We start from the raw sequence: 17,127 nt of genomic DNA, 5'->3' as shown, positions 1-17,127 counted from the left end.
AAGGTGGAAGAAGTACTGCAATGATGCAAATTGTTAATTCTTAACCTCAGAGATAGTGGTTGTCTTACTTTCCTTCCCTTTCCTAATAATGCGATACGATGCAGCAGCAGCAGCAAGTGTGAGCAGCTGGGGAAAAGATCATCCCTACACCCAGCAAAGACCCCAGCAGCAGAGCCAGAGTCCTCCCACGCTGCGTGTTGGTGAAGATCATAGATCATAGAATCATTTACATTGGAAAAGACCCTCAAGACCATAAACCTAATGCTGCCAGGTCCACCACTAAACCATGTCCTGAGATGCCACATCTACATGTTTTTTAAATACCTCCAGGGATGGTGACTTAACCATGTCCCTGGGCAGCCTGTTCCAGTGCTTGACAACTCTTTTGGTGAAGAAACTCTTCCTAATACCCAATCTAAACCTCTCCTGGCACAACTTGAGGCTGTTTCCTCTTGTCCTATCACTTGTTACCCAGGAGAAGAGACCCACACCCAGCTCACTACACCCTCTTTTCAGGAATTTGTAGGGAGCAGTAAGGTCCCCCCTCAGCCTCCTCCTCTCCAGGCTAAACCCGTCCAGTTCCCTCAGATGCCCCCCCCAGCCTTGTCCCCCAGCCCCTTCCCCAGCCCCTGCCCGGCTCTGGACATGCTCCAGCACAGGGTTTGAGGTACCAGGATTTCTCTTTTGTATATGCTGTATTCCCAGTTCAAATTTACTATGTAATGAGGTTGAGAAATCGGTGGGGATGGCAAAATTTGGAACTGTCTTTATGAAAGACCCATGGAAGAAAGGGTGTTAGAAACCATGTTTCCTCCTTTCTCAGGCTCTGACAGTCTGGGGCCATGCTGCCAGCGTGCAGGGGAAACCTGCTGTTGAACTACATTGAATATCAAAAAGCCCAATTTTTTTTTATGCTTCAAAATGAAGACAGCTTCAAGGTGCCAAGCCCCTTTAAGATGCCTTGAGTCCTTGAACCTACAGGCAAATCCTGTGTCATCACCAGTCATGTGCACCAGCGATTTGTGTAAAGCTGGTTGAGAAAAAAACCCCTCTGAAACACGGTAACTGAAAGTGTGCACACAAATGGCAACAGAAACGGGTCACTGAGCCATCCCCATCCATACTGGTTTGGGAAGCGAAATAAGTTCTTGAGAGATAAAAAGACTTTAGGGCGGTATAACTGTGCCGGTGGCTTTCCCCATCCCATCCCATCCCATCCCATCCCATCCCATCCCATCCCATACAATCAAGAGTGTTTTGTGTAGGTCTTACCTATACAGACAAGAGGCAGAAAAGGGTTTTATTTAAAATTAACCTGACTGATATGGCAACCTGACTTTTGTTTCCTAGTAATTGAGAATTTTCTTCATTAACAAGCCAATTTCTTTGCATCATTTTCTTAGACTGCAGCTAGGTAAGTATAATGCACAGAGGAAAACTGTGTTTTACTCATCAGGATTTAGCTGAATCTACCTTTCTACTGCCAATACACATTGATATGCTGACCATACCTGTTTATAAATCTGCCCTGCTTTTTCCCTGCAGTCCCAGAAGCCAGTCTGCTGGAAAAGCAACAAATCTAATAAACATGGGCATGATAAAATCATCACTGAAAATAAAAGCAATCCTCCCAAATGGCTTCAATTGGAGCTAGAGCTGTCCTTTAATTAACACAAAAATGCCTAACATAAAGAAAACAATAAAGAGAGAAATACAATGCATATAATCCTTTTATTTTCTAATTTATTTTTTCTTTCTGTGTTGGCACTGGAAAACCTGTGAGAAGCTAATAAAGAAAAAAGCTGGTATGTAGTTTAGAAAATTCCACTTATTACATATTGTGTTCCCTCGGTCTGTCACTGCCTTACTGTTGTCTCCTCAAATCATATTTTAAAGTGAGGTCCCATACAAAGATATTCAGTTTGAGGTAATGTAAAACAAAAATATTTAAAAATATGCATGATTATCCTTGAAAAAATAAGACTTCTGAGTTGCTGAATTTTTATTTTTAAACAAATGAGGAAGAATGGCAAAGACAGAAATCTACAGAGTAGAATCACCAGCTTTATGGGAAAGATTACTGTCAATATTAAATATTCCTAAAGATGACATTCCAGTTAAACAATGCATTTTACTTGTGAGCAGGCTGAAAGTCATTAAGAAGAAAAATCACTTTTTTAGGAATGACGTAAATTACTTAATGCCAATTTTTAAAGTAAAACAACCTAGTTACATGCTAGACTATGTCTTTTCATACACACACATCAAAAGTCTTTCAACACTCACAAGTTGAGTGCCTAACACCTGACAGGGATAGAAAGAAATTCTTGAAATTAGGAAGTGTATATTCATTAGCTGCCTCCCATACTTTATTTTTAAACCTATAACGGTGTGACAGTCCCATTACACATGCCATCTGGTAAATGCCATCCACTGTCATTTGTGGATCTGAGAGTGAAACCTAATTTGTTCAGTGAACTGCTGGGAGCTGACAGAAGCAGAGCGAGGACATCCTCTGCTCCGTGTCTCCTCTCTCCAGAGCCCTTTCAAACGGGCTTTGATTGGGACTCCTGAGCCCTGGCACATTCTGCTGCTTCTGTTCTTTAATCAGTGCTGATGAGTGCCCGTGGCTGCCTGTCCCCCTTGGAAACTTTGCAAACGCTCTGCCTCTTGCTTACACAGGTCCTGTGTGCAGATCAACTTCAGGCGCAGGCTGGAATTCAGCATTTGCCTGTGGCCCATGCAGAATAAAGCACAAAGTGCTGCCCTTTAAGAAAGTAAAGCAGATACCAAGCTGCTTTGGCCCTGATGTAGAAAGTTAAAGAGACACCCAGCGCATACCGCATAGCCTGGATGGCTGTTCCCAAAATCCTGGGCGGGCCACCTCCCTGCATGCCGAGGGGATGATGATGATGCTCTTGGGTTTCTTCCCCCGGTCCTGGCTGCCTAGGGGTAGTTACAACCAGGGCTGCAATACACCCCGAGGCGTGGGACCTGGCATTGCTGCTCCCTGCCATCTCCCCCAGAATTTTTAGGATGCTGCGTGGCACCGTAGGGGCTCTGTAACCCCGTGATCCCTCTCTGCATCCCTCTGGCAGGAGCAGGACCAGGAGCGCTGGAGTGCTGTCAGCTGGAACTGCTTCACCAGGCTTGCAGGCTCCACTCCCCTCTCCTCGGCACCAGCGTTGCACCAGCTAACTCCAGTAACCTGACAGCTGTTTTAATACTGCTGCTTTATTTATAGCCTAAGAGAAAGGACCAAAACTATTGACAGGAGAACTTCTCTGTGTATGTCTATACATTCCTGGATAGACGCGTAGTTAATAACATGGCGTAAATCCCTAGTTACAGGAATGAGATTTTCAATTAATACAGGTAGAATTCTGTCTGGCTTCATCATAAGGCCTATGACTTTAAAAATGTTACTCTCATTTTCCATGCTAGAAGTAAATTAAGCCGTACTACTATAATGACATGGGCAAATTTATCATGAAGGAAGTACTACCCGCTGTGATCTGAAAGTGCACAGAAACTCACTGCCTCAGTAATTTGACAAGAAAAAGCATTGGTTGTGGCTTGTCATCAATTTTTTAAGCAGCTTTCATTATTATTTCCAACAGGGTTCTGCTTAGACACCATCAGAAAGAAGGAACTCTGGATATTTAGGTGGTAAGGTATAGATTTCCAGAATAAAAATGGAAAATCGTACAACTTTCAACAAAGTATTTACCAGACATTTTTTTGGTAATACTTTAAAGAGAATTATTTCACAGTATTCCCGATGTTTTCATGGTCTAAACAGCATCGGGAATTATATCAGTTTCAACTTGAAAATATAAGTAGTGATTATAAAAAGAATATGAACTAAAATTGCAAAAAAAATTAAAAAAGGTATTCAAAGTTATCTGAGTGTTAAGGAAGGGAAAAAAGAGGAATTGTCTTTTTCTCCTCATCCATATTCTCAAAGGCTTCAATGTGGCAGATAATTTCAGACCAGAAGCTAAATTCACAGTGTGTAAACAATGAAAATTCAAATACTCTCTGCCAGCGCCACCAGCATATCTCTTAAGCGCTGATGAATGATTTAAAAGAGCAGCTGCAAGCGATGGGAGCTGAGAGGGTCTGGCTCTGCACAAGTGAGATAATTGTCAACAGCCATCTCTGTGTACAGATTCCAGATCTCTTTATTTGCTAATCCATGAATTATTTATGTGTGCTGCATAAAGTTCATATGTTGGGGTGATATTATCAGCCCAATAAATAAAGACATGGGGAGTTCTGTGAACCGGTGCTTACAATTAAAATATTTCCCTCTTCACAGTATTTTCCAGCGTACACTACAGACAGATGTTCGTGCTGCTTGCTTTGGCCGCCTTGTTGACACAAACATCAAACAGATTTGTGCTGCTATTCACCCTCCCCAAGGCATTTAATTTTTTAATCTAATCTTTACTTCCTCAAATGTAACTTGTCTTGTAAAATAATCAATACTGTCTTGTTCTCGGGCAAGATGCAGGACTGCACAAACCACACGGATGGTACTGCTTGTTTCTGCCCTGTCTGATACTAGTAATAAATTTCATGCTTACTTTATGTAGAGCAGAAATAAATCTGGTTATTCTGAGGTGGCTTCAGTTAGCAGTGACTAGAGGCAAATGAGCAAGAGCTTTGTCCTTAATTATACCACACAAAATAGGTCCGATGAGTTCTTCAAAAGGTTGCTTGAGTGAATAGGCATGGTCAGGTCCTCAGTCTGTTCCATGGGATTTTGAGAGGCGCCTACAAGCAGCGGTGTGGGCAGCTGGACTGACACTAACTGGTTCCATCCCACTGACTTCCCTCTATGGTCTCCGAAACACCGAAGGATGGGGGACCTCCAGGTCTGAGAAGACCCCCTCTTGCTTCTTTAGGTAATTGTGTATTCAAAAAGTACGGACAAATGCCCTCTAAATCTGTTTCCACTGATGTAATTCCTACTGTTGTCTTGCTTTTCTGGTTGGAGCTGCCTTCTGACTTGAAGCTACCCTGGATGTCACTCTGATTTACACCTTTTTGGGGTTGTTCCAACAAGCTGTTTTCTACTAATCATGAGTATTCCCATTATATTTAGAGCAGTCACGTGTCCCAGAGCTCTCATCCAGTAGGATAAACTAGAATATTTTAGCTCCCTTTTGTAAGACATAGTTTCTTTTTCTCTCACTCTAATGCAAGAGCGTTTTACATTCAGTTCCTCCTTCCTGAACACTAATGACCAGGACTCTACCCCTGCTGCAGAGGGTGTCTTAACTGGTCCTTATACAGTGAAACTGCTACTTGCCCGGTTCCACAGACACTTGTTTCCCTGTTCCATCCTAAAAGAGCATTTGCCTTTTCCACGACCGCAGCCGGTAAGCAGTTTGCAGACTCCAGTGACCAGCACTGCATGCCCAGGCACCCATGTGCTCTTCTGGGGAATTTGTAACTCTTGAACTTCAAGCACATGAGACAAACCCTTGCCCTGAGTCACCATGTGCTTAATTTTGCTCTTTGTACTATTAATTTCTCCCACTCCAGCCCTGCAAGACAGCCAGCTTCTCCAGTATTTCTCTCTGCCTTCTGATGATGCTTATCAGCTTTGTGGCCTTAACAAATTCCATTAGCTGTGTCTAGCCTTGGGTTCCCAGGCTGCCAGGGAACAATCTAAGCAAGGTCATTCCCAAGACCAGATCCTAATGAACCCTGCTGCTGATCTCCAATTAGCTTTATATTTCTCTTCATCATAATCTACTGCCTTTGATTTATGGCTCCCTCACAATTCTTTTACTAATCCCCATCCTCTCCATCTTAATTAATAACATCCAATGAGGTATCACATTGAGTGGGCTGAGTGAAAGTATTTCTTTCCTTTCATGAGGCTTTGGCTAAGGTTTGCAAAAGCCATAAAGCAATAAATGCATGTGGACGGTTCCAAAGAGGAGCACAAAACACCCAAGACCTTCAAGAAATGCTGCAGGTACATTCACCCATCATAGTGATAAGATCAGCTGTAAAAAGGAGGTAGGTGAGGAAAATTTGCTTGCAGCGTTCCTGAACCTGACAGTGCACCACGACTGTGTACCTGGAGATGTACCAGAGGCAGGAGGGAACCACTCTAGCTCACCTGGGGACCACTGACTTCCCAACAGGCCAGGGTGTTTTGTTCTAGCGTGCTGGTTCAGGGCTATGGCTGGAAGAACAAATCTGAACAGAGAAACCCCTGCACCCAGCTCTTTCTTTTTCCAATTTGTGTTCTATTTCCTGCTATTTCTAATTGAATTCCTCATTAATTTAACCTCTCTCAATTCAAAATTAATCCAGGCTTTCTGTAAACTTTGAAAAGAGGTGAAAGCAAAAGTTTAACATTTGTCCCTGTTTTTAAAATGTAGGTTTCTTATTGGATTAGTATATGCTAATCCTAAGAGAAATACTATATGCGAAGAAACATGCCTGACGTTTTCTGTATTCTCTGTCTACCTTGGGAAGTCACTGGATAACTCAGGATACCCAGGGAGGTTGTGCATTCTCCATCCTTGGAGGCTTTGAAGACAAGACTAGACAGAGCCCTGAGCAACCTGCTCTGATCTCTTCTCTGATACTGCTTGGAGCAGGAAGTTGCACTAGAAACCTCCTAAGGTTCCTTCCAACCTGAATTCTCCTAAGATTTTGTGATTCCATGATTAAAAAGTACCACAAATGTCAGGACTGTCATGATGGAGAGACTGTGTAGCCATGTCCCCCCGGTAGAGCTGGGGAAGGGGAGGAAGAGCATTGCAGTCCCTGTTACTCTTCCCAGCTCGTCTAACAAACCTACTGCTGATATATTCAAGGGAAAAGGGTATTTCCTTGTAATCGCAGCATGAAAGAAAACAATCTCTCTTCAGTGCCATTTAAAATTCATTAACACTGACAGAATAAAACTTCATTGTATATTTTGTGCTTGTTCCATTAAAAGCCTAGTAGAAATTGATTTAAATAATCTTAATTTATTCTTTTCCATGAGTAAAATCCTCTTGCAATAGAATAATGATATCCTAACTACTTACGTAATAACTGATGCTGGATATTAACTTTAAAAATGACAACAACAACAAACCATAAATAATGTTGCTTCACATTTTCTGGTTATTAAGCTGTTTTCCTCTCATGAGTTCTCAGGTTTTAATATATCCTTAATGCACTGACTGCATTAATAAGGGACTAAACAAGTATCATGCAAACAGAAAACAAAAGCTAGCAATAAACCTTACAGCTGATCCAGCTGGCAAACAAGGTGAAAGAAGCAGTTTTCCTTAGAGGAAGCTTTAAATCTTGCGGGATGGTAACATCTGTACTATCCACTGCAGAATAATGAGTTCATCGAAGGTCGCTCATATAGCTGGAAATAACGCACATGCACCCTAGTCTGAACATGCAGGAGGCCACTGCCTGATTTGTGAAGCTTCATTATTTGAAGCATTGGAGGAAGCCTGTTGTCATGGTCATTTATCTCCTACGAGTGGAGTTCAGATAAAATTTTATATATACAGAATGACCGAATGACAAGAACCCTGGCTGTAAGCAGATGATAGATCACCTTCCTCTGGGCAATGCCAGACAGCTCATATTTACAAGCAAGAATCAAAATGAAAACAGGATCAAAGCATGTAAAAGCAAGGGACACATAGTGCTTTGCAGGAGGAGGGCATTTTAAAGGGGATAGGACTTTCACATTCATTCCACAATACTTTTTCATACACTGGAAATTACAGGTATTTTCAATTTTTTTGTTTATTAAATATTCATGCATATTGTTTTTTTCCCCCACTTACTCTATGCTACCTAGTATTTATGGGTACTTCACATTAGATTAAAGATGTATAACAATACAGTGAAATATTTTATAGCATAAATGAATAGTCTACTTAAAGGAAGACAAAATGCGACCAGAACAGCCACAAAAGCAATCATTTAAATTAATCTCATACTACTTTAATCACAACATTGTTAACAGCTGATAGAAAAGAAGTTCTCTTTCAAATTCCAAACCACTAATAGCATCCTCTCTTTTCCTGGAGAAAAAGCCCTTGTGGTATCTTCTGTTTGTGCAAAAGGGATTTTTCATACCAGCCTGCTATTCTGAGGTCGTACGAGCATGTGAGGGAGCGAGAATGAGCACTCCCCACCCTGCCTTTACCCACGGGATTTCTGACCCATGAACTACACACAAAGGAGTGGAGACGCGAGAGCCAACCTTGGCTGTTAAGTAAGAAAGAGAGTCAAGTGAATGCAAATATGAATTATATAGTAATTATAATATAAATAGGACCCAGAGATTAAGTCTGTGCATGCTTTCAAACAGCAGAAACTAATTTAAGCCTCATAAGCCTCAGGAAAAGTTCCAAAAGGTCACAGTTTGCCTGGAAGCACTAATTACAGCCTCCCGCTACTGGGTATACAAAAAACCAAGCGTTGTCGTAATCATCCTTGTATAGGAAACCATTCTGGTCACAACAGATAACAGTCACCCAGTGACCTAATATGTGAGCAACCACCGGGAATGCCTTGCAGGCACAAGCACGGGCGCTGTGCTCATTTAGCATTCAGCTGGGTGGGAAGATGCGTGCACACCATTGGGTCATGCTTGGTTCCTGGAGGCCGTTATCACATTGCAGGACATTTAGCAGCACTTCAGCATGATGTCCATGTTTCTTAGGCAACTCAGATGTTGTTAGCCAGATATTTTGGCAGGGATGCCTGCCTTGTGCAGTAGCACAAGGATAGCATGCTCTTGGGGATTGCCTGTGCTGCTCTACCAAGAAAGACACCGCCATGCTCAGACCTCGGTAGCACAGAGTGTCAGGCACTGGCTTGCCACCCCTAACGGTAGACTCCAGATCCAGGCCAAGGACAGCTCAGATAGTTCAGCAAATCTTAACCTCCACGAGCGGCACATAAGGTAATAAGTAGCAAACCTTTCTGTTGAAGAATATTATTTTTATTCAAGAATATTCAAGTATTACAACACTTGCTGTAATGGAAAATAATGGCAGATAAAAACATCACGTATTTTTGAATAATAGACGCTATAGATACTACTCTACTCTGGGGGACAACAGTAATAAGCTGCAGTCATCAGATGGCCCACGAAATACTCCCAAATCCTCACTCTATGGTTCCCTTAAAAATTTAAACTAGTACCATCCACTTCCGTCCCCACCTTGGCCACTTGGTCCCATCCCAAGCATTTCTTGTGATCAGAAATGTTTGTACAACCATCCAGCAGAATAGCAGAAGAGCTTCTAGAACTGATCCTAGCAGAAAAATAATATTTAATTTTCATTCAGTTCAGTTCCCGGACCCAGCTCACAGCGAGCCTCGCTGTGGCACTAATAGCAGACTGGTGAAAAAGCCCCCAAGGTGGACAGAGGATGAAGTCGCCTCTTTCAATGGCACCACTGACTTTGTCTGCCAGTCCTTGTGGACATACAGTGCTGTGGTCCTCTGAGACGCACTGATGAAAAATACAAAGTGCTTTATAGGGCGTTATTGCATTTCACAGCACGGTGAGATGGGGAGCAGAGAGGCATGATCACTCAGGACAGCAGGTAGAAACCACCTTCCCGTGAGCCTCCTCCTCCTCCTAGTCACCACCTGGGAGCTATTGCTTATGGCACCTGCAGTAAGGAAAGTACTTAAAGTACTTGGCTGAGGACTTGAAAGTACTTAAAGCCTTGGCTGAGGACTTCAGAGCTACTGACATGGCTACACTGAGGTGTGGAGGCAGCTGGTGTATCGCCCTCCCAGACGCAGGAATCAGCCTTTCACATTTATTTAAACCAGGGTTTACTGCACTTCTCTATCTATAGGCTCACGGGTTGGTTAATAAAACTCCTTTTCAGCACTAGTGGTTATTTCAGCATCTAATTAAGTCTCTTTAGGCTACCTCAATGACATCATTGATTATGACCCTCACCAAAGGTCACCTGAATTGCCAAGCTCTGGCCTTAGAAAGCATTTACTTGAATTTCAGTAAAAAGTGCTTTGGAGATTCTCTAAGATGCTTTGCCATTCTATGTAACTAAGTTTAAGTAGTGATTAAATGTAGGTATTTCCCCTCTGTGCATTTAAGGTTTGCTTCAGGCCTTAGAGTGAGATACTTGTACCCACAGCAGCAAGTTTTCCCCAGATACCTGCCAGAGATGTCCCAAGGCATGTGGAATGGTGACCTGGAGAGGTTAAATAGGAACTTCACTTTCTTCATCTCTCAAAAGCGAGAAAGACTTTCTACGATTCTAACCTGGGTGTTACTGACAGAAAGCACTTCCAATGAAACACTGGCCCTGTAGCCTTTGACAAGCCAACACTTCTTCCCCTGTTCAAGTCCTGCTTAGAATATCAATACTTCTGTATCACCCACAAGGAGCAAAACGCACACACTTACGCATCTAATAATCCTCCAAACCCTAAAAACCGTGGGATGATATTCCCCCTGGGAGTAGCACTGGGTCTCCCAGTGCCTGAAACACTCACAGTGCTGTAAAAACATAAAATACATAATGACGTGCTTTAAGCCAAAATGGGTTATTATATTTTTCATAACTGTTTTACTGCTGCTATAACTCAAAATCCAATCCCTTTTTGAGAGATCGTTGCCTATCTCTGAAGGCACTGAGCGATGCTATGGTGCTGTGGGAGGCCGGTCTTGCTGCAGACCCATCCCGCAATGTGCCAAGGGGCTCCCCTGCTTCTTGGGGTACCTCCAGCTCCCGCTGCGGCTGGTGGGAGTTAAGAGCATCCAGCACCTGGGAGGACTGGCCCTGCACTTATTAAGGCCTGCGATGTAATTACAGACTAGTTATTGAACTGCCATTGAGACGAAACATTGTGTGGTGCTGTGAGCTAACAGCAAACGTGTGCAGCCATGCCTTGTTAACTCTTCACTACAGTATGATTTAATCATGTTACATGCTGGTTTGTTACAGGAGCACTCTCCTGCATACTAATCTCTGGGTTTCTGCTGGGAAGGTTTCCCTGCAGTGAAAAGATTGAAGATTCACTGAATCTTTCAAAACCACTCTGGTAATTTATCCATCTAGGAACCTCTATGCCCTGTATTGTTACTGCACATTTGAACAGTGCAGTCAGTAATGGATTTTATTTTCCCAACACCTCTAGGAAGCTGGAAATACAAGACCTGCTTCAGTTCTCTAAAGGAACTTGTGGCAGAGAAAAGAATCAAACCCATGTGTCCTAACCAGCATTTTGCCGCTGGTTAGGACTTCTCAGACCACTGCTACCAAACATGCCTTTGACCCTCCATGCCTACATACAAGCCAATAAATTAGGACAACTATCATAAAACCCACCTGTTTATAAGTATATGTATCACAGGTGACCACATTCAACTCAGGATTTAGAGAATCCAACAGTACTATACAAATAATATTATTTTGTTATAGAAAGGGTAAAAAGAAAACAACTCATCTACTTTTTGCAGACACATTTGCCTAAATATTGTGTTGTTTAATAGGCCATAAATAGCCAAATATACCCAGGGAAGAGCTAAGCTGTGGGCTTTCATTACTGCTTGCAGTGATGTTTTCCTGAGCATAAAAACTACTAAGAACAGTCTGGTTCCAGGAGTGCTATTGATGAGACTGTGATGTGCAAGATTTCTGGGTGATACATAAGGCAATATATGAGCAATGGGGTTAGGTTTTGTGGACAAAACATCGGTTTAGGAACTTGTGCTTTATCAATGGTTGGTAAACATCTACTGATTCGCAGCTCCTGGCATCTGCTTGTCCATAGTTAGTACAAAAAAACCTTGTCTCCAGATTTTCCATTGCTTTCCGGGGATGGTTGGCCTGGCCCAAATGGCACAGGTTAAAAGGTCTGATTAAATGAAGGAACTGAGAAAGATGTTGAGAAAGGTTCATTATTCTCCTGCCTGAAGGCATGAACCAACCTCTTATTGCAGAGCTGGGCAGACACGTCCCTGATGGGTACATTATTGCAAAAATCCTGAAGAGGTTAATTATGCATCATGCGCTGATGGAGACAGGCTACAGAGCTAGATGCATTTCTGCTCTGTTCCAGTAGCCCATGGTGCTTTCCCTTGGAGTGCTGTCTTGCAATATGAGGAAGGAAATGGGGGTCACAATACTTGACTTGAGATGTGGCCATAGGCGACCCACTAATTCTCGCTGTACCTCTGCTCCCCACTTGGTAAAAGCATGAAAATTATCATCGGGGGAAAGGTTGCAAAGGGCTTTACACGTCTTTTCATAACTCAAAAGAAACACTTAGTGCAGTATTTATTTTACCAACAATAAAACTTCAACACTCTCTTCCCTGTATCCTGATAAATCTCAATATAGAATTATCCTGAGATAATAAATAATATTAAGCTTTTCCTGTTAAAAGAGACTTAGATATATAAATCACTGCCAATAATATCTCTGTAATGATCCCATGGCCCTCTCATATCAATGGAGAAACTGAATCAAAATGTGATTTAACTCACCCATGGTGAAAGACAAATCTCGTGATCTTCTTTACTGAGGCAGAATGGATTCAGGCACTTTTATTCAGAAAGTCAGTGGCTAGCAGTAGAAGCCTCTGTTTTTTTTGTGATGAATATTACAGGCAAAAATTTCTCTTGAGCTATATGCTAGAACTAGGCCATTTTTTGTGAAGATTTGTTGACTAAAACTCATACTTCTAGGATTTTATGGTATTTTAAGGGAAAAAAAATCCTGAAAGTCAGAATTATAAAACATGTAGGTGAAACTGACTGAATCCATAAGAAGATGGGAAAAGTAAAATGTTTGTTACAGTGAAATTCCTCAACAAATCCAAGCACCTTATTGCTTTTAATTTAGCTTTTCTTTGGAATGCTATCCAAATTAGCTGGTAATCCCAAGAGAGAATAAAATACTAGGAGATTTTCCAAGGTATAGACCTCCTTAAAGAAGACAAGGTCTTTATGCAGTAATGGCATGTAAGTAATAGCCATAATACTAGAAACAATGCCCAGAATTTTATGTTTACTTACATTAAAAAAAAAAAAATAATCATGGGTTTTAAATCCTTGAGCTGTACTACGGCAATGGTAATGGTTCTGGATGCTGGCATTTCCAAGGGTGTTCCCACCCACCTGGCTGTTGGCCGAGTTTATCTCATGCTGTACAGCATGGGGCTGTACATGAAGCGGCATCAATGACCTGGCTTTCCCGACCACCTCCAGCCTCCTTTAAAAGTTCTTCTGCACAGGAGTGCTGCTGGCTAGTGGTTTTTAGTAAAAAGCCCTTGCCACGTTGTTAAAAGAAGGCAGGAGAGGTGCCGGTTAGCAGTCACTAACTGGGTTTAGAAAGATTGCACTGATCAAGGGCATGAGCCCTGTTTTGAATTCTGGTCCCAACAAGCATGAAAGCTGAGCTGATGCATTCCTCTAAAGCAGCCCTTATTATAAATTAACCAAGTCACTTAATGTCTTTCACAACTTAGACTCACACTAAAAATTTCTGTGCATATGCTATCCTCCAGAAGTGTAACCATACATTTCAGACTTGTATCATCTCTGTGGGCAGCAGCTTGCGCTGTTACCACATCAGAGAGCAGAAAAATTTAGATTTGGAAAACGATTCCCAAAGGTGGGTTTAGACCTCTCCATACTGAAAGGCTGAACCTTGCTAAATCATGCCCTGGACTCAATGGTGTTAAAATGTCATTAAATGCGAGGTCAGGACACCCTGCCAGAAAGCAGAGCCAGATGATTTGATGAACATTGGTAGTGAAAGTCTTTGCTGATGCCAACAAAAATCTGGAAAATAAAAGAAATGTAGAATAATGAAGGGACTTTTTAATGCTCAGAATAAACCTAGAAAGTGGAAGCAGCAAGTAATGCTAAGTGTTCCCATGTCCAGATGTGCTTCCATATTCCACCAAGAAGGAGGGAAGAAGATAATTAAATTCTCAAGAAACAGTTTAAGGAGCTGAGAAGTTTATAGCTACATGGCTGCCTCTATAAAGAATAAACCCGCAGCACTTGTCTTTGAAACTCATAAATACACAGACAGAATGAATTACATGTACAATGGTATGAGGAACCTGACTCAGATTATCGTAAATTTGCTTGTGTTGCTTCCCCCTCAAAGGAGATCCTTAAATTGCAAAGTTTTCCTACTCTGTGCTTTTGCACCACTTGTTCCCTATTTATGGAACTGAACCAAGATTTTATCTGGTAGGACCTAAGAGCTATAAATCCTATTTTTAAAGATTTCACAGGCCTATAGGCATCCTTCAGCATCGTAGGGCCAGGAGTGTAGTTACAGAGCTGTTGGCATCACGGCTGCTGTCTCCCAGGTCATACCTGGGGAACAGCAGATGTATACCCAGATAAATCCCTTTCCTCTTGGTTCTTTAGGTATTTTATCAAGCACAGCTCAGTTATATCATTTTGGTCTACAGCCACAAAACTGTCTGCTGGGAAAGGCAGAAATGACTTCATTCCTGTTACCTGCAATTACTGATCTACAGCCTCTAGGATAAGCTGCTGATAACCACAGTGATAGAGAGGACATTCAAATCAGGTGATAATACTTTACCATTTTTGTTAGAAGACTCTACTTTCCTTTCTCCAAAGGGAGAGTGACTTTAAAGTCATTTGACCTGCACAATACTGACAGTAGACAGTATTGACCAGTCAGCTACAAACATGGGTTCCAGCAGAGATAATCTTCAAAGAGCTACACTAAACTATAGAGATTTTATGGTATTTTGAATCAAAACAATCTTACTGTTTCTGGAAAAGGCGGAAGGACTTGAGACCTACAGAAGAAGACGGTGTTCCCTGTTCTGTTGATCTCTTATGAAAGTGAAAGCTGATTTTTCCCAAACTGGTCAGTGCATGAAAGGATAACACAGAGAGCAGCAGCAAAGGCACTGCTCTATCACCAGCAACCCTGCCAAGCATGAGACAATAGTTTTCTCTTAATCCTCATTACAGTCCCCTCCCCTCTGTGTAACTAACAATTTTCTTTGTGTCATCCCTAAAAATGATTAATACTTCCCTGATAACGCACGATTACAGAGAACTTTAATTAGCAGGCTGGTAGGCATTCCATGAACAACACCCCCTCTATAATTTTCATCGTATATTAAATGGCATTAACTGCAGCAACGTATGCATGTGCCAGAGGTCTTCTTCACTATTCCTCTTGTCTCAGAGCTACAAGGCATTAACCCTTTGTGGGGAACCTCACACCTCTTCAAGTGCGTTGAGCTGGACAAGGTCAGCTTATGGCTGAGGTCAGTTGGTGGAGACTGACCAGCTAATGTAAAGGATGCTACGATGCCACTGACCGCAATAAGCAGGGACCTGAACTCCAGGGTCCAGAAAATCGTTGCCAGTTCTGTGTATTCAAGCAAAAGCCTCAGAGACTTCACAGACTTTTTTTATGAGAGTGAAGACACTGTAACCAAATCAGCTACATGGAGTACAAGTCAGACTGCAACAGAAATGGTTGCACGTCCTTTCTTCCCCCATGAACAACCTCATTAGGACTCATTTTAATAGTGCTGGCAGGTTACACTGGGGAGTGAGGGAAGGAGTCACTGAAGACAAGTTGCATCTCTTTAAGGTGGAAATACTAAAACTGCACAGCTGACTACAGTGGTAGTTGTTGATAAGGCTTCATCCCTCAGAGGAGAAGGAGCTATCACCTAAAAATGGGCTTCAGTGCTTTTTACTGGCTCAGTGTCATCCAGCCTTGCACCGTACATGTCTGAGCCCCATTAAAGAAATAGGAATAAATTGCTTTCCACAGCCAAATCTTGTAATTTCTTATCCTTTTCTCTATGCAATTAAAATTTACATCCGATTCCAACTGAGAAAAACCTCATCCTCAATTAAATTTATGTATGAAGTAGCAAAACTCTTCCATTCAGATCTTCTTTCTGTTTATCTTAGAGGGAATCCGTGGCAGTGCCAGTGCTGCCTTACGAGAGGAGACAGAAGTGTAAGCCCATATTTTATGATGAAAATGACAGTAGGAGTGACCTTGGTCCAGTACATATTGCTTTTTTGACAGTGTCTAGAGGAGATAATCTAACAGCAGTCTGCAAAGCATCATGTTTCCTTAGATCCTGCTACAGTAATTCAATCATGAGCATATAAAATTAGATGAAAAATAAGGTAACTAGCCTTCTGGGACTGAGTGATTGTAATAAACGTTGCCTCCTGACAGTAAGCATTACATTGTCCTCTTGAAAGAGAGGTTACCTTTTATTATAGCATACTTCTTCTCTCATTTCAGTCTGTGCCAGGTAGCACTGCTGTCAAGCCTAGTCTGGCAGGACAGCAAAAAATCCTATAGGACAATTATATGCTGTCTCTAAGGTACCAAAGCAGCGAGCAGAAAACTACCAACTCTTGACTACTGGAATCAAATAAGCAATGCCAGACTTTTCTTTGTTTGTTTGTTTGTTTCTCAAGTTATATATTTTCCCTTTCCATTGACTTTCCTTTAAGTATCACAGAGTACTTTATAAGCATTAGTTGCTTAATCGAATCTTTGAGATCTTGCCATCCATTTTAGAGAAGTTAAGCTGAGTCACAGTCGTGTCTTTGTCTCTAAACTCAGTGAAGTTTGCAACTGAACGTAACAAAGCAACTTAACAAAAGGGATAGAGAGAAACTGAGGTATGGTGGAAGTTAGTCTCTAAGTGTCAGTACAGAAATTGTTTTCAAGCCATAAATAATTGCCTATGCATATGTCCTGTGGACAGCTGAGAAAATACCATTTTTAAAATTATTTCAGGCTTGATCACAGAAAAATAATTTATGTTTAGTTACCTTTGAAGATACATATGGGTCTGACATAAAATCATACACCAGTTACTGCTACAAACACACACTTTTGCAGGCAGTCACAGAGTATACACCAAGACCTGAGCTCTGGGTGTTTTTTATACAACGTAGATGTAGAAGAAAGCACCAAACAGCACTAAGTACTACCTGCCACTGTCTGATCATTAACATCGACTCCAGCTGTGATTTTTTGGGGGAAGCAGAGGTGGGAACTCCTGGCAGAAGCGCTTGGGTAACAGACATTTTAAGATCAACAG

General features: G+C 41.8%; 1 protein-coding gene across 4 annotated transcripts in view; it reads right to left on the bottom strand.

Moving 5' to 3' along the window:
- The window catches only part of DPP6 (dipeptidyl peptidase like 6), a 572,381-nt gene that overhangs the window by 19,628 nt on the left and 535,626 nt on the right, over positions 1 to 17,127 (bottom strand). The gene's annotated exons all lie outside the window — the stretch shown is intronic.

The sequence above is a fragment of the Falco cherrug genome, chromosome 4, assembly GCF_023634085.1.
Source record: "Falco cherrug isolate bFalChe1 chromosome 4, bFalChe1.pri, whole genome shotgun sequence".
Lineage (NCBI taxonomy): Eukaryota > Metazoa > Chordata > Aves > Falconiformes > Falconidae > Falco > Falco cherrug.
Note: the sequence above shows the minus strand (reverse complement) of the source record. Positions and strands in the feature narration are given on the sequence as shown.